General features: G+C 54.2%; 1 protein-coding gene across 6 annotated transcripts in view; it reads right to left on the bottom strand.

Moving 5' to 3' along the window:
* MAMLD1 (mastermind like domain containing 1) overlaps nucleotides 1-17,034 on the bottom strand; it is a 486,280-nt gene that overhangs the window by 111,211 nt on the left and 358,035 nt on the right. For 2 of the 6 annotated variants that reach the window (XM_019753514.2, XM_074324233.1), the window contains exon 1: nucleotides 9,371-9,658. The exons of 1 other annotated variant lie outside the window; for it this stretch is intronic. The gene's annotated coding sequence lies outside the window, so the exon portion shown is untranslated. Of the gene's footprint in view, nucleotides 1-9,370; nucleotides 9,661-10,025; nucleotides 10,248-10,566; nucleotides 10,712-17,034 lie in introns of those variants that run through there. 3 more of the 6 variants (XM_074324232.1, XM_019753515.2, XM_074324234.1) reach the window with 3 other exon arrangements.

Raw genomic sequence — 17,034 nt, 5'->3', positions numbered from 1 at the left:
TGTATGCAAGACCGTCTCTCCAACACCAGCTCATCTGAATCTCCCCTGGTGCCGTTAAGCTGGGTAGGACTGGCATTCTCATATTGCCATCTGACAACTGAGGACACTGCAGCTCGGGTAGGTTCAGGGACTTGCCTAAAATCCCACAGCTAGTCAATATCCTGTGCCGAAACCACAGCTCCTGTTCTTTCACCACATCATGGTGTTTCTATGCCCATGTGGTGACCAGGCATGACCACCCAATCTGGCACAGCCCAAGGCGCCCTATTGAGGCATTCTTAACCTGTCTCAAAGGATCCCCAAGGGAACCATGAATAGGCTTCTAGAGGGTCTCTGAGCCCCTGAAATTAGATGCAACATTGCATATACTTGTGTGGGGGGATCTAAGGAGAAGACTCACAATTTTCAGCAGGCTCTCAAAGAAGTTCGTGACCCACAAACGGCAAGAAGTTCATGACCCACAAAAGGCAAAGAGCCGTCCCTACTTCAGTGAGACAGGAATCATTTTTTATGATTCGGGGCTTAGGAGACCAGGTAGAGTCCACTTCTCTGGGAGCGAGTTCAGGACAGCCTTAGCAGCCAGGGGCTGCTCCTAGCCATTTTCCAATCTCATGAACAGAACCAGCTTTATGCCAGGCATGGTACTAGTTGGGGGCTCCAAGAGGGCCCCCCTAACCTTTGAACACCTCCTGCCTATGCCCGAAAAGCGGATGTTCTCCAAGGCATGGTAACCCTTGCCTCCCATAATTCAAGTTAGAGGTTCCAGATTCTCCCGAGGAAAGGAGTCACACTAAGACACAGAGGGCTGAGCATTTTGCCTTTCCAGGGAAGGGGGAGGGGCAGGTCTAAGATCCAGGAAGGGCGAGGTAGGGGGAATGAACCAGAACTTGGTTTGCGCAGGATTTGGCAAAATCCCAACCCAAAGGCATGATTGCAAATGTCAGACAGCCTGTCCCCAGCCATATGGGGAACAAGGGCTTCGGATCTAGCCCTTTCTATCTGGATACCTAACCTTTCAGAAGGGATATGCTGAGGATAAGAGAGACAATGTCAGCTTCTAGTTCTCAAATCCAGGGGCGAAATGTACTCTAAAAGACAAAGTGGCTCTCCTTCCTGGGAGGAAACGAAGAGCCATGATCACGCTTCTCTGCCACTGAGGTAGAGGTGTGTGTGTGAGTGTCAAGTCTGGCTCCCCACAACTGCCCAGGCAAGGAGATGAAGCCCAACAAATGGCTAAACTGGTCATCACCCTCATCCCACAAGTTTCCTTTCATGGACTTCGAAATAGGAACCAAACCATGCTGCAAAGTATTCCCACCCAGGGTCTTCCCAGCCACCCCAGAGTGGGGAATGGGCCTGTGGCTCCCTCATCCACTGCTGCTGTTTGGGGAGGTGAGGATCAAAAAGATATTGGTAGGGCTGCCAAGGGGCCTCCCCTTGGAGAGTGGGGGGGGGCAGGGAGGAGGAGGAGGGAGAGAAGCCTACTTGGAGAATCCCTGGCACTTTAATCTTACAATTTCATCGTCGCCATGCTCTGAACAGGTTTTGCCTTGGGAGCAGGCCCTTGGAAGGCTCTGATTTGGTAATGGCCTCAGCTCTGCTGTGGGAGGAGACCTCACCACATGCCCTGTTAGTGTGTAGGAAAGGCTCCCTGGCTGCCCCACTACGCAGGGCATTAGTCACGCTCTGAAGGCAACACACGATGTCCAGTGGGATTAGTGCAGTGACACTCCTCCACATCATCACGACTCATTTTGAGGGCTGTGGCTACGACTAACACAATAATGCTCTGTACCCCATCGCTGGGGAATCACTAGAAACAACCAGATTGTTCACTTTAATTCAAGTGTCAGCACAATTATTTTAACACCAAGTGTGTCAGATTTGACTCCATATCCCCCAAATTAATTTCAGAGTGGCAGCGAAATGAAATACCATACTTCTTTGAGCTTTTGTTACAACATGTTCGTGCAGCAAACTGCGAAGAAAATGTAGTAATTAGAGGTTAAATTAATCCTTGACAGACAAGTGGCTTAGAAACGCTGTGCCCTCCTCCCCAAACCTAGCATAATGCATGCCAGTCTTTCAGAATTAGACATGCAAAGCATGTGACGTTGGCAACTGCCCCAAAACTACTGTCCCACTTAAAATTCCGAGGTCGACACTGGAACTTCCCAAGGCAGATATTAACACTGAGATCACATTAAGAATAAAACCCAAACAACCGCAACCACCAACAGAGCCCACCCAGCTCAGCCCTCCAAGGGGCTGGCTGCCCAACTCTCCATCAGCAACTTGAAAACAAAACAAGACCAGACACTCCTTTCTGAGGAACCCATGCCCGAGCCCCAGACTGATCCTTAACTTATAACCTTCAATGACCTTCAGCTAGTTCTAGACTTGGAGTTCTGATTCCAATGCACCCCTCTACTGTCCCAACAATGCTAAGCAAAGCACACACTGACACGGGCGGATTATATTAGCACCAGTTAACAATGGTCCTTCTCTGCACGCAACATTCCTCTCACCATATTTGCTCATCCTCAGCATGAGTGCAAAATGGGCATTTGGGACCTAAGTACTTGACTGGCAGTGGGAGACCAGGCTTCTATCTACTTTGGGCTCCCTCCACTGTGTCCCCTCACGCAAGTTGGGCCATCTCTCTGGGCTTAACTTTCCTCTTCTGTAAAATTATAGGGATTTACTCTTTCAGCTCAAAAACTCTCCATCTTTCAGCATCTGAGTTTGTAGGGGAGTTGGGGCAGTGCTGTCAACTATGTGCAGGACTGTGGTCCACTGGCTAACGGCGCCCCCAAAAGGAAGGCAGAGCTGGATCCTGCATTCCCTCCTCCCTCTCCCCCGTCTGTGTCACCGAGCTCTTAAGGAAGCCAGGGGTGGGGGTTTCAGGTTCAAATGTTGAGCAAACTATAGACATACTATTCGCTGGGCAAGGCAGCGCTCAGGACGATTGGCCCGAGGACTTAAGATTGCCCAAAGCATTCAGAAAAACTCAGTTTTTATCCTGCCTTTGGTTCTCGAAAGCCCACACGTCCCCTCCAAAGACGCCATTCACCATTTCAGGCTCTGAGGTCTCTGGTGGCCTCTTCTAGAACCAGCAGAATGTGTCCTGATGGCCTAGTGTCCAGGTGCTCCCACAGGCAGAGGAAATGGGGTGAACACAATAACCAGCTGGCCAGGCCCCCTTCTAGCATGATCAAATCATGGTTGGCCCCATCCTTCTCTGGGCCTCGTGAAATCGTTCTCAGCCTTAAGAAAACAGCATTTTCCCAAGTCCACTAGGCAGAGCGAGCAGCTGGGTACACTGGGAGGGGAAGGTGGCTGGGTCCCTACCCCTCCAGAAAGTGGAGGCACTTTGAAACTAGGTCTTGGGCTGTGCAGAAAGGGGTGCTGGCGGCCATAGGGCTAGAAGGCAACCAGGGCAGGACTGGGTTGCAATGTGTGGGCTTCTCCTCCAGGGTCAGGAAGAGTCCACCATCACGTAGGCCAGTGAGGAAGGGGGAGTCTGAAGCTGGGGTTCCATGAAGGACTGGGGGAATCCCTCTGGATGAGGACAATTCTCAGAGACTTTGCAAAGGGCCTTTTCCTTACGGTGCTCCTTGGCCCTGTCTCTGGAAACCTTTACTCCTGGAGTCTGCTGCCCACAGCCAGCAAGGCCCCTCACTATGCCTCACCTAGGGGGATCTTTTGTGACATATCTGTTTTGGAAATTATAAGAGGTCAGATTTTAGGAGGGGACTTGAAGCATGAAGGAAATCGGGAAGGCACTATGAATGGGGAGAAAAAGTAAAGCAACAGGGTATGGGAGGGAGGGAACCTAATTCTTTTGCTTCCGTCCCTTCCTTGCAAAATAAACCCTTCTGGGGTTTCAACAGCCCCAGGGTGGTCATTTGGGAGCAGGACCCCCCAGGACTCTGCTGTTCAGCCCACCACTCCCGGCAACACCTGACTAACTGCCAACTGGCTCCATGGGCCCACTCTTCCTTTCTAAATGACTACAGCAGAGACGACCAAACCAGTAGTAAGCACTGCAATAAAACCCATCAGGTTCATGCAGATTTATGAAGTTTCCCTCTTCAAAGTCCAGAAGATATTTAAGGACTCAATGTCTGAAAAATCAGACTGCTTCCAGCTGAGCTTTGCGAGGCTTTGCTCCTGCCATACAGTTGACTGGTGCTGCCTAGGTTACTCCTCGGTGGTGTTGTGAGAGGTGTATGATGGGAATTGGTTTATTGTGCTGATCCATAGTAACCGACTCCTGTTCCCCCATCATTTATCTCCCTCCCCAGCCACATCTGGGTTGGTCTATTCACACTCTCAGCATTCTATCTGCTCCAACAAACACTCAGCCTTTTCTGCTTGGATAAGGAGATTTTTTAGTTACATCCATTATATGTGTATCAACATTTATGGCAGCAAGATAATTGCCAAAGAGCTCGGAGGATAAAAGGTCCTTCTTCATAATGTCCACCCCTCCCCCAATCCGTTTAAAAAAAATCAATATTAACATCAAGCAGGACAGTGGCAGATTCTTTCATGGCTGCTGCATCCTCAAAGTTGGAAATGTGATTTTTAAAAAAGACCCAGCTGGACTGGGAAGAAAAGGTTCAACAGTGAGTTCACAGCCCATGCTCCAGTGGGCTCTTCCCTCTACATGTGTGTAGAGGAAAAGCCTTCTTGTCCTTGAAACCTTTGCTAAATAACTGCAAAACAGCAAATCTGCTCTATATTAGATGAGTCCTTTGGAAACATGCCAGTCTAATTTCAAAGACTTTAGATCCAGTTATCTGTAAACTAACCCAACGAATAGGAGGCCTGTCGTCAATAGGCTCTGCGGTCACTGGATTAGGGGGATTGGACAAGAAAGCCTCCAAGTTGCTTTCCACCATCCATGATTCTGGGTTAGAAGTTCGCACTGGCAGAAGACACAGAAGGAACATTTCCCATTTGTATATTATTTTGCTTGGCCTTCTGCCAGTTTTTACTCCTCCTTTTTCCTACTGCCCCTCAAAATCTCAGCCTCATTTCATTACATACATATATATATACATATATATATATGTATATGTACATGTACATGTACATGTATATGTATATATATGTATATATATGTGTGTGTGTGTGTATATATATAGCTGTTTTCCCCAATGGCGTTTCACTTTCCCAGAAAATGACTGTTTCATTCACAAGTCACAGTGCGTTAGAGCTGGAAGGAACTCAGACTCCAAGGTCATGGAGGGGAGAGAGAAGAACAAGGGGGTAGGATGGACTTGCTCAAGATTCACTCTACTAATTAGTGGAGAGAGTGTTCTAGTCCACAAGTTTCTCAGCTTCTAGGGTAATTATCTCTCCAACACACCGCTGCAGAAAGAAAAATAAAATCAGAATCTTAAAAAAAAAAAAAAGGTTTGCCGCATATGGGAAGCCGCTGTAAAGAAGGAGAGTAGTCCAACTACTGTCTGAAAGAACCATTTGTCTAAGATCAGTTGCTGCCTATCCCATAAGCCTAAGCGGTGCTTGAGTTTCCTAGGGATGCTCTACTAACAGGTGCATTTTAAGCCTTTAGGTGATCAGCTTAAAAGGGGGAAAAATGGTATTAACTGTGCTGGCCAAGCTTGCAAAATTCCTTTTCCTTAGTGAAAAGGAATGACAACAGTAAATCCCCTACCTTAAGATGCAGCGAATGTATAGCCCCCACCCCCACCCCAGCAATAGGCTACTTCCTGGTTGAGTTGAAAATTCAATGACGTTCCTGTTTCAACCCACACATCTGTGTCACTATCAGCGTCAGTAGCAGGAAAACAGACGAAGTCACCCTTTGCTAATGATTTCCTAACATGGAATTTCCTTCTATCTCCTCGAGCCTTTCTTCTTCCAATGCCAAACTGGTTTTTTCCCCCTCTCAAACACATTGTACTGAAGGAAAACTGAAAATGGTCACAACCGGAAGAGGATGATTTCTAAGGAGATCTTATAAGGAAGAACTGCAGCTCCTTGTGATATATTTAAGTGGGGGGAGGACTGCTAGTTTTTCTAAAGCCAGTACAAACAAAACAGAGATTTCCTCCCTGGCATCTGGGAATTGGTCAGGCCCTCTCTCTTTCCCTTTTCCTGTCTCTCTTCCCAAGTTCCACTTTGAGCAACATTCTTACACCAGAGGAAACACTCACACACTGGAGGCACATGTGGGGAGAGGCTAAGGCAGCCCCCAGCGCAAGGGACAGGCGTTACAGAGAACCACCAAAGCACAAAGCAATATAGGAGCCCATCAAATTTCTCCTCTGGAGAATATCCTATTTAATATGCAAACTGGTCATCAAGAGAAAAGAGGGCTGTTACTTTAAGGGGAAGAAGCTGATTAGCTGCTCTGGCTGGCAGCAAACAGCTGGTCTGTCCGGCAGGTTCAAGGCCATTTCAGCTTCTCTCTTATGGAGGCACCATATGTTCCATCTCGCACATCAGCAGCTTTATTTTCCAATGATCTTGCTCCAGACGGGAAGCACAAAGGGGGGAGGAGAAGGTAGAGCTCGTGGTTTACTCTTTGAGCACTTTCTTGTGGTTTTAGATGCAGTTGGGATGTGTGTTGGGGGGGTATGTTAACGCTTCGCATTCTATTCTAAAGGCCAGAGAACAAATGTTCGACCAACACTTACGGATAATCTCCGGGGAGGGGAGGGGAATGGGATAGGGGAAAGATATGCGGAAAGGCACAAATAATATGTCGCCAGGAGATGGAAGAGGGGGCGGAGGCGGTGAGAGATCAGGAGGAATCTCACTTTGCTCCCGAGACCCACCAGTCGAGTTTGGGCCCCGCCCACTTCTCCTTATTTGTCAATTTTTCTATTGTCAGCATTGCCTTTCCAAACAAACTTTACGAGGAGAGAAACGGGCGCTTTGGGGGACCAGGGCGGGGCAGGCCTCCTGGCTGGCGAAAGGTTACTTCTCACGTTGTGTTTAACATTCCCGGGTCCCGCAAGTTTGGAGGGGAGGACAGGTGTAAGGGATAGGGGCCAGCTAAATCCTGGCCACTCCCAAGTGCCCGGCGCCGGGTCTGTGCAGAGGCGGCAGGCTGACGCACGATCAGGGGGTACATCCTCGTCCCCACTCCCTGCCCAGGCTGCATGAACCTCAGAGCTGGTGGTTCAACTCCCTCTCTGCCTCCAAACAATGCCCCCCTCCACCCCCGAGGAGCTCTGGAGCCTGTGGGAGAGGGGGTGGCGGCAGGAGGGCGCGGGAAGGAGTGAAGAGTGTACCCGCGGGGTGGCCAGAGCCTCAAAGTCGCCAACGTCTTCTCTGCCGTTGTCTCACATGGGCGGGCACGACAGCCGCCCAGAGCCCAGGAGGCAAGGGGCAGGGGCTGCAAAGCGAAACCTAGGAGAGGGCGCCCCCTCTGCCCGCGCCCAGTGAGTGCAGCTGCGAGCCGTGTCTGCCCAGCCAGCAGAGCGCTCCTCGTCCTTGGCCTCTGCCCCCGCCCGCCCAGCCGTCCGGGCTGCTGGGGCCCAGGGTGTCCACCGCCCACAGACTGGGCGCGCGGTGGGCGCCAGGAGCCAGAGGCTCCTACACCTTCTGGGACTCCAGTGCAGGGTCTTCGAAACACAGCCCCCTCCCCCACTGCCTACATCTGCCCTCCTGTCCCAAGCCGCTGGAAGCCACTGGGAGGCAGCCGCCCCCGCCCTCTGCCTCTGCGTCCCTTTCCCCTTCCCTCTCTCCAGCCTCCTGGGAAACAAAGGGGCTTTTTAGAAAGCGGATTGTTGGTCGCAGTGGCGGCAGTGGGTGGGAGGGAGGGGGATCTATAAAGACAAGAGGTGGGGTGGGGGAAGAAGCTGCACGGCCTCTGGGAGCCCTGAGCGGCGGTGGCCGCTGGGAAGCCCCCATGGGTGCGTAGCTTACCCCGCCCGGCCCGTGGGCACCCGGGTGGCGGCCCGTGCCTGCCAAGGACTGGGCTGCACCGCTACGGTGCTGCTCGCTGGCTCACCAAAGCCCGGGAACAAAATCGCCCGGGCCGCGGGGCCGGGGCCGGTGGGGGCAGCGCGATTCCCGCGGGGGTCTCCCCTGGGAGAGCCGGGCCTTCTTCCATTCCAACTCTTTCGAAATTGCTCGGGCTCGGGAAGACTTTGCGTCTTTGTTTCAGCGTGGCTGCCCGCCTGTCGTATGCTCGTCTTGCTCGCCCTCACAATGTCCCAGAGCCAGCCTAGGTTGGCTACCCGCAAACGGCCAATTCGCCGTTGAGAAGTCGCCCCGGGGATTCCTTCTGCTGCCAAAAACAACGTCAAGCTACCTCAGCAAGTGGGGTCCCTTCTCCCAACGTGCCCTGGCCATCCTGTGCTCCCTCCTGGGCACACACACCCACAATAGGGGTGCCCTGCTCAGCCGCACCCAGCTGCATGAGTGCAGGGGGCGAAGCCCCGGCCCAAGGTGCGTCTGTAAGCTCAGTTTCCGACGAGTTCAGGGCAGTTTTCTGGCAGGCTAATCCTATTAGTGTATGCTGGGTCCGCATTTAATCATGGATCAAAATCAGACGGTATGGCCAGCTTTCCATGCGGCTTCGGACACGCTGCATCGGGATGGAGCCTGGCCGAGCCAACTGGCCGAGAAAAGTATTTGGCGGCGCTCCGGGGGGCTTCCCGCCCGCCCTTGCCGGCGCCGGGCTCTGCCACGGCTCCGAGGCCTGGGAGCTCGGAGCGCGGGGGCGCCGGGAGCTCGGGCAGGAGCCCAGTCGGGGCTGCCTCGAGCCGCCAGCTCTGCTCGGAGCTGCTCTCCAGGGGAGGACTTGGCAGGGGAGCCAACGCAAGACAGCCGCCTCGGCGCGCGCACACTCCACACTCCCTCTCAGCGGCGGCAGCGGCGGCGGCGGCAAACCCGGTTGGGTGAGGGGGGGAATCCTGTGCCCGGCGCCCACTACCGACTGGCCCAGGCTCAGGAAGCTGGCAGGCGAAGGCAGTGTAGCCGGGGGCATCCGGGCTGCAAGCGGCCCAGGGACACGGGGACAGAGTGGAAGCCTCCTGGTCGCCCGACTCAGCCAGGAAGCCCGCGTGGCTCGAGCCCCTCTGACTTCCCTCCCTAGTACTTGGCTATCCCTGTCCGATTCCAGATGCCCAGTGGGCTCAGGGGAGCAGGAAGAGGCCGCAGTCACCGGCAAAGCGAGTTGCGCTCAGCCCTGCCGGGCTGATTCGAGAGGGGGGCGGCCGCGCGCTGCGCCAGGTGGGCCGTGTGGTTGGAGCAAACTTTGGGGTCCCCCAGCTATCAGCACCCCTGGGCCCCGGCTCCTCCGCGATGGGTATCACAAATGGGGCCACCAGTGCACCCCGAAGCCCCCCAGCAGTTGGACCGCTCGCGCCTGCCTCAGCCTTACCGTGTTGCGGAGCTCCCGCGGCGGTGGCGGCGGGGGCAGTGCCCCAGGGGCGGGCAGCCGCCGGCGCGGGCAGCCTGGCCTCAGGCGCCCGCCGAGTGGCCTGGCCCGGTTGCAGATCACCCCCCTGGCTAGCGGCCGGTGCCCCCGCGCCCCCCCCCCGCCGCCGGCCGCTTCAGCTCGTGGCCAAGTTCATGCCGGCGGCGCTGCAGTGGCGGCCTCAATCTGCTCGCTCCATTCCCACCGCCCGGCTCCGCGCCGTGCGCCCGGAAGGTGGAGTTTCGGGGGTTTAAGTTACTGATAGGCATTTCTCACTGCTGTGTCACTCGGGGAGGAGGAGACACGCACGCCGCACACTCACACACCCTCACACTCGAGGCGACGAGCGGCTCCAGCCTTAAAGGGGAAGCCGCGCTGCCCCGCCCGCGACCCCGGGGGCTCTGAGCCCCGAAATGCTGAGTTTCCAGGCCCGGATGGGGCCAGAGGCAGAGGAAGTGCGGCTGCCTCCCAAGGGGCCTCCCGGGCCATTCAGCTACTTTTTAGAAGGGAAAGCGGCCACAGGCAGGCTTTGCTGTGGTCGCCTCATTTCTCCAGTCCACTTGAACCCAAGCAGCTGGGGAGGGGCGGGAGGTGAGGAAGCGTCAAGGGGGGTACTTACCTCTGTGTATCCGAACGCAGCGGGAGGCGCTCAGTGTCCTCGGCGGCAGGTGGCCCGCCTAGACGGTGCGCTGATGGGGAGAGGCGACAGCAGGGTGACCCAGCGCCCCCGGGCACGAGCGGATAGGGCTCGCCGGAGGGCCACAGGCAGAGCCCCGCGCGCTTGGGAAACCCGCAGGCGGCAGGTAGCCTTCCTGAGAGTGGGCAGAGCGAGCGGATGAGCCATGCGCGCCCCTGACGGACCGAGGGCCAACCGGGAGCGCGGGAGAGCCAACACTCACCACAGACAGGCGAGACTGCGCGCGAGTGACGGGGACCGAGAGAGACAGGCACCGACAGAGACCGAGGGAAAATGACGGTGATAGAGTGGAAGAGACCACGGAAGACCAAGGAAAAGAGAGAGGGAGATGGCAGATCCCTGGAGGACTCCGTTGCGTCACAGGGACCAGAGCCTCGTCGTAAAGTAGCCTATTCGAAACCCCTACCCCGTCCCAGTCTCAGCAGGGGCTGGCCCAAGTGCTAGCCACCGGGAGGGTGCTCACCTTCAGTCGGGGGCGCTGGATGGGTAGCGCCTGTCCCACTGCCGACGAGTCCGCTCGCTGGCTGCCGCTGGACAGCCCAGCCGACCTGCTGTGACAGCAGTGGGGACCAGGGCTCTCAGGTGGCGGCTACTGAACTGCACCCGCCACCGTGCTGCCTAGCCGCCCCCTTCCCCTCCTCCTCCCCTCCCCCTCCCCCTCCCCGCCCTCTCCCGCTTTTTCTGCCCCTCCTCTCCTCCTACGCCCGCCACTACCCCCCGCCCCCGCCGTCTCCGCGGGGACGCTGTCTGTGCTGCCCCCGGGTGTGCTCCGCCAGGAGCCCAGGCGCGCCAGCCAGTCTCCCGCCCTCCCGGCTAGGAGCGGCGAAGCCCCTGCCCTAGCCCGGCTGCACCGGCTCTCTCTCAGCACCGGGTTATCCCAGAACGGACACCTGCGGCTTCTGCAGGCACACGGGTTGCCTGTGAACTGCCGCGCGGGCCAGAGAGCTCCGTATGCAATCCACCTGGCTCGGGGGCCGCCAGCTCCCCTCCCCCACCCAGGGGCTGGCCTGCGCCCCTTCTCAGGGGTCTCGGCCGGGGCTGCTTTTGCTAACCTGGACTTCCCCGAGCTCAGCCCGCGGGGCCGACACCGCGTCCAGTCCGACAGCAGTAGCACTTGGTGGGCGAAGCCCCAGAGCCCGCTCACGGCTCCTGCCAGCACCTCTGAGGAGCGACCTGTCACCACCACATCTGGTCGCACTCGGCCGAGCCTCGGGCTGGGAATGAAGGGGTGGGACCGCCGCCCATTGGGCCCCTCCTTCCCTCCACGCCCACGCCACGAGCCCGCGGACAGCGCAGGCCCTCTGAAAACCTAGCGCTGTCCCCTCATAGACTGAGTAGGCACCACGGAGTGAGGCGCTGGCCTCAGGTTTCCCAAAGTTCCCCAGCAGACGGACAACGGCCTGGCCCAACTGCGGTGCACAGGTGTCAGACTCCTGCCCAGCACCCGGGTACCAGGGCGAGCAGGGCCCCTGGGGGCGCGGTGGGCGTGCATAGCTCTCAGCTGGGAAGCAATCTACCTTGGTTGGGCCCAGCTGGGGATGCTCTGCAGCGGGCCTGCAACCAGCGGCCAGGGAAGGTTCTTTCTTTCTGGTGACATCGCAATCCTCACCTTCACTCCAGATAAGGCCTCAGTGGAGTCCTGCGTGGAGTTGTGGCCCCTGGCCCTTTGGGGTCCTGCAGGCAAGGGTAGTCATCCTAGAGCCACCATGAACCCGTAGAGATAGAGATAGCTCTTGAGTATCTTGAAGGGAATCCTATTGAACAAAGCAGTTGGAACCTGAGATGACTGTGTCTGTCACAGAGCATTGCAGCGTGTTTTTAAATTCTGATGCCCCCAAAGTGCACTGGTCAAGGCAGTGGAACACAGGGTTCTGTTCCCAGACATGTCCACTCCACCCTCATGTCACTTCCTCTCTGCTTCCCCAGTGGTGTGGGCGATGCCCACTCCCCCCAGTGTCCTGGGAGCCTGTGACATCACAGCTGCACCTGTGTCAGATGGCCAACTGCCTGCTTGGCATCACCACCCAGATGGACACTAGACATCTCAAATTCCACATGGCCGGAAAAGGCTCCTAGTCACCCCCCAAACCTGCTTCTCCCATAGTCAGCCACCTCAGTTTATGGCAGCTCCATCCTTCCATTTGCCCAGGCCAAATGCCCTGGACTCTTCTTGATTCTTCTCTTTCGCTCACACCCCACATCCTCCTCTATAGGTTAGACGCCAGGAGAGCCATGATCTATGCCCACAGCTGTATTCCCAGCTCCTAGTACAGTGTCTGGCAGGGAGTGTCTGCTCAGTGAATGTTCCTAGGATTCTGTTTTCCTGGAATTTTCTGGAAACTTTGGGGGCCACGGGATTGTAAACACACACTGGGAAAGGAGCCCATAGTTTTCATTAATTTCATTGCAGTTTAACGAGGTTCATGACCTGAACAAAGGTGAAGAAGGATGGAGGTCAGGTGAAGAGCTTTGTGTTTGTGCCTTGAAACCAGCCTAGAGTCATGTCACCAAGGGGCACTGTGGCCTAGAGGTATTTGGTTCTTTCAGTGACCGTTGGAAACAGAGGTTCCCTTGAGGTTGTCACCTTGGGTACCCCCAAGATTAATGGAAAAATGGGAGAGGAGGCGAAAAACAGGTGGGGTGAGGGCTTTCTCCACACTGAGTGGACTGGCTGTGAGACCCTTTTGTCACCCCAAATGCAGACCAAATATTGATCTAACAGCACATCTCTCTCCATTTTCTGAGGCCTACCATGTGCTTTATCTGTGTGAGCCCATATACCCTATGAAGTGTAAGCCTCTGTCATCTCCACATTCTGCAGGAGGAAATGGGAGGCTTGGAGAGGTGAAAGGATGTGCCCGGGGTCACACAGCTTGAGAGTGGCCGAGCAGTAAGCAATTGAGCTTGAAAGCTTGGGCCGCCCATATCTGCCCTGCAGCCACTCAAGTTTAGCATGCATGGTCGCGTTGGGGAGAGGAATCCCACTGGAGTCTCAGGGGGCTACCCGGCTCCTGGGGAACTCTCCTGGCTCTGTTACTGGAAGGCTACCAAGCAAAGGGCTGGGCTTGGGCTATGGGGTGGTCCAGGGACACCATGCCAAGGCCCATGTAGGCCTGCCTTCGGTTTGTCCCAAACCTGGAGCTAGAAAATAATCAGCCATCATCGTCATATTCTTGTGAACATATATTGAGTTTTCGCAAGTTCACATATCGAGTACTGGGGGCCTACCAGGCAGCCTCCGGAATTCTGTGTGTGGCCTGCACAGGTCGGGGCCCATGGAAAACAGACACGCTGACTGCAGTTAAGAAGCACATGTTCAGTTACTCTGTTCGTGGTGACTCCCTTGCTCCAGAGCCTCCTATGGCTCCCCGCTTCTGACAGCACTCAATCTGAACTCCGCAGCCTGACATTCAAGGCCCTGTATAGGCAGGCCCCAGCCTCCATCAGCTTTATCTCCTGGTGCTGTCACACATGCCTTTGGGCCTTCGGCTGGCTGGGCTGTTGATTGGACACCAAACAATTCCCGATTCTTCCCACCTCCCCACCTTTGCTCATGCATTTTCCCCATCTAGAATGCCTGCTGAGGGCTAGTCTTAAAACCCTCCTGTTCTGTGAAGCCTGGCCTGAGTCCCGTGGCAGCATGGGTGCCCGCCCTTCTTGGCCATCCACAGCCCTGTCTGTACCTCCGACCCTGCGGGCCTTCGCCCTCAGTTCTTCCTATTCCACTGTTTTACCAGACACGTTCAGGATTCTCCCAAAGCCTCCCTGATGAACTCATGGCTGACCTATGACTGGGTCAGAGGGGGTTCGAGTCTCCTCCGGATGGCAGAATGTGGATGCAGAGGGAGGAAATGGGGTGATGGATGTGGCAGGACTCAGCATGGGGCTTGGATTCCCCCCACCTCTGCATAAGTGCAGAGGCTGTTGGCTGTGCCTAACTGGAGGCCACCTGCTCTCCCTGCCTCTCTCCTGGCTCCCAGCAGTCACACCCCACTCATGCAGAGGCCTCCGCCAACCTCAGCCCAGTCTCTGAGCTCTAGGCTCCTGAAGCATTCACTCAGGACTTGTTGACTCTTCCTCTGCATGCAGTCCCAACCCCAGTGGTGATCTGCGTTCTCTGACCACAGCACACTGCAGGCCACAACTGACAGGAACCAGGACAAACAAATGCCCGTGGGGAGGCCCAAGGGGGTGACTGCCCCATGCAGAGAAAGCGCAACTTAATCGGGGAGACTAGAGGTCCAGGTATACACATATATCCAGGTTCTGCAGCCTCCTAGCTGTATAAACCTCCTGAATCTTGGATGTCATAGTGGCACCTGCCTTACTGGGGTGTAGTTAGAGCTGCAGCCCCCCTATGCATGGGACCACCCATGGCAGGATGCATGGCATAGGTTTTTAGTCCTCAGAGAAGAGGCTCCTGTTAGGATTGCTATGGTAAATACCCCCAAAGACAGGAGGCAGATGTTGAGTCTAACTAGATGAAATGCACAGGATGAAAGCTCAGGTTCCCTGCACACGTCCAAACACCTTATGATATTGGGCAAACTGTGAGCATTCTGATATGTCTGGCAAAAGGTGAGTCTCTGCCAGGTGAGGAGCCCGTTTGGGGCACTTGTGGGGGACACATGGCATTTTGCCCTGGTAGAATGGAGGAGAGGCACTGGGAAACAAGTCAGATCGTTTCCCTTCATCGTGTTCTTAAACAAAACAATTTTCATTTTCTCGGGGACATTAGGAGTGGTAAGTATTTTTGAGAATCACATGGAAACAAATGGGAAACTGTTAAAATATTGATTGTCATTTCCTGACGACTTCACCAACTTAAAAAAAAAGGAACCTTTAAGAAGAAAAACCCTCATTAGCAAGCGAGCAGTTAATTAAGAGGCTGCAGAATGGTTGCATCAATTTCACCATGCAACCAGAAAACTGTGGCTCTGAGTCAGTTTCCCCCCACAACTCCTGGCCTACCATGCGCACCACTTCCAGAATGCATAGGCAATTCCATCAAAGCATAGATAAGGATGGGAAATGGTTATCTAAACAGAGATGGAGCAATGATTTAGGGAATTTACATAAATCCAGATGGCTTCCAGTTTTCCTCTTGCACCATACATACAACTGAAAGACATTGTCAGAGCTTTTTATATGGAAAAAAGTATGCAGATGCCTTGCTAATTATTACTCTTTTTTTTTTTTTTTTCTAATTATTATTCTTCATGCAATGACATTTTTTCCCAATAGCACAGGCACGACTCAGGCCCCACAGGGGACGAGGCCCCTTCCATTGTTCTAGAACACTTCAGGCCATTTGCAATTTTGTGATCTCTCTCTCTCTCTCTCTCTCTCTCTCTCTCTCTCTCTCTCTCTCTCTCTCACACACACACACACACACACACACACACACACACACACACGGAAACTCAAGCCTGTGGCTCTCCTAGCAAGCAGCAAGGCTACTGCTGAACCACTACCACTACAACCACTCAGAAGGTTAATATGACCTAACACCAGGGAGCCACCTGAGGCCCAGTCTAGTCCAGGCAGACATCTGGAGAAAAAACAGACGGTGTGTTCCCACTGGTCTGGGTTTGGAAAACACAGTCATAGTAACAGTAAAAGCAGCTAAAGCTTGGGGCACACCTACTATGTGGCAGGCTCTATGCTTCACATCCATGAGCTCAAGGAAGCCTCATAAAAACGAATTTCAGAACTAAGCAAACAGGCTCAGAGAGGTTCAGCAACTTGTCTGAGATCACACAGCTACTCACTGGTAGAACCAAGATACCAAGATTTGAATGTCCTAGGCGTTCTGGGGCTCAGCAACCTCAACAGAATCCCATGAAGACAAGCTTATCAGGGAGGAGGGAGGTAACACACACGTCATGTGTTTTTAGCTCTGTGCCTGGCACTTTGCTAGCCGGCTGGCTCGGCTGGCTGGCTGGCTTTCACCAGCTCGTAAGAAACAACAGCTACATTTTCAGCCATTTTGTGAACATGTTGATGACTCGTTGATAGCTTGGAATTGGCCCTGGTGGGAGTATCTACACCACAGAAATAGGCAAATGCTGCAAATCAGGTCTGGTTGTTAAACATTTACCAACATACCATTGCATGCAGGTGTGACAGCCTCACTGCCTGGCCCCACCACTTACTGTATGGACTGAGACAAGTTTCCTAGTCTGCAAAATGGAGCTGACAATAGTGTCAGTGTTAAATATAATAATCTATGTAAAGCACCTAGCGCAGTATAAGTGATCAGCTAGTGTTGTAAATTTTTACATCATCATCATTATTAGCAGTCTTCTGCTTCCATCTAGACTACAACATGTCCTAACTAGTCTCCTTGCCTCCAGTCTTTCCCCCTCCAGTGCATCTTCCCCCCAGCTCCTAGGGTAAATTTCTAGAATATAGATCTTACCTCATTCCTCCCCTTCTTAAAATATTTCCATGGCTCCCTATTATCCTTGGGAAAAGGTCCCTGCTCCAAAGTACCAAAATCTCTTCCTCTGCTTGGGTTGCTGTAACAAAGTACCACAGACTGGGGGGCTTAGACAACAGAAATGTATTAGCCCCCAGGGAGGCCGGAAGTCTGAACACTAGACGTCACTAAGGATGGTTCCTTCTGAGGGCTGAGGGAAGGATCTGTCCCAGGCCTCTCGCCTTAGCTGGTAGATGGCCGCCTCTCCCTGTATCTTTGCACATTGTCTTCCTTCAATCCATGCCTCTGTGTCCAAATTTCCTCCTTTTTATAAGGACACCAGTGATATTACATTAGGGTCCCACCCAACGTCAATATCACCTCACCTTAATTAATTACATTTACAATTACCCTAGTTCCACATTCTGAGGTACTGGGGGTTAGAACTTCAACATACCGATTTTTGTGGGGCACAATTCAACCCATCAGCGTCTGCCCTCTGGCCCCCAA

This window comes from Rhinolophus sinicus, chromosome X (assembly GCF_036562045.2).
Source record: "Rhinolophus sinicus isolate RSC01 chromosome X, ASM3656204v1, whole genome shotgun sequence".
NCBI classification, from domain to species: Eukaryota; Metazoa; Chordata; class Mammalia; order Chiroptera; family Rhinolophidae; genus Rhinolophus; species Rhinolophus sinicus.
The sequence above is the reverse complement of the archived record's forward strand: the minus strand, read 5'-3'. Positions and strand labels throughout refer to the sequence as shown.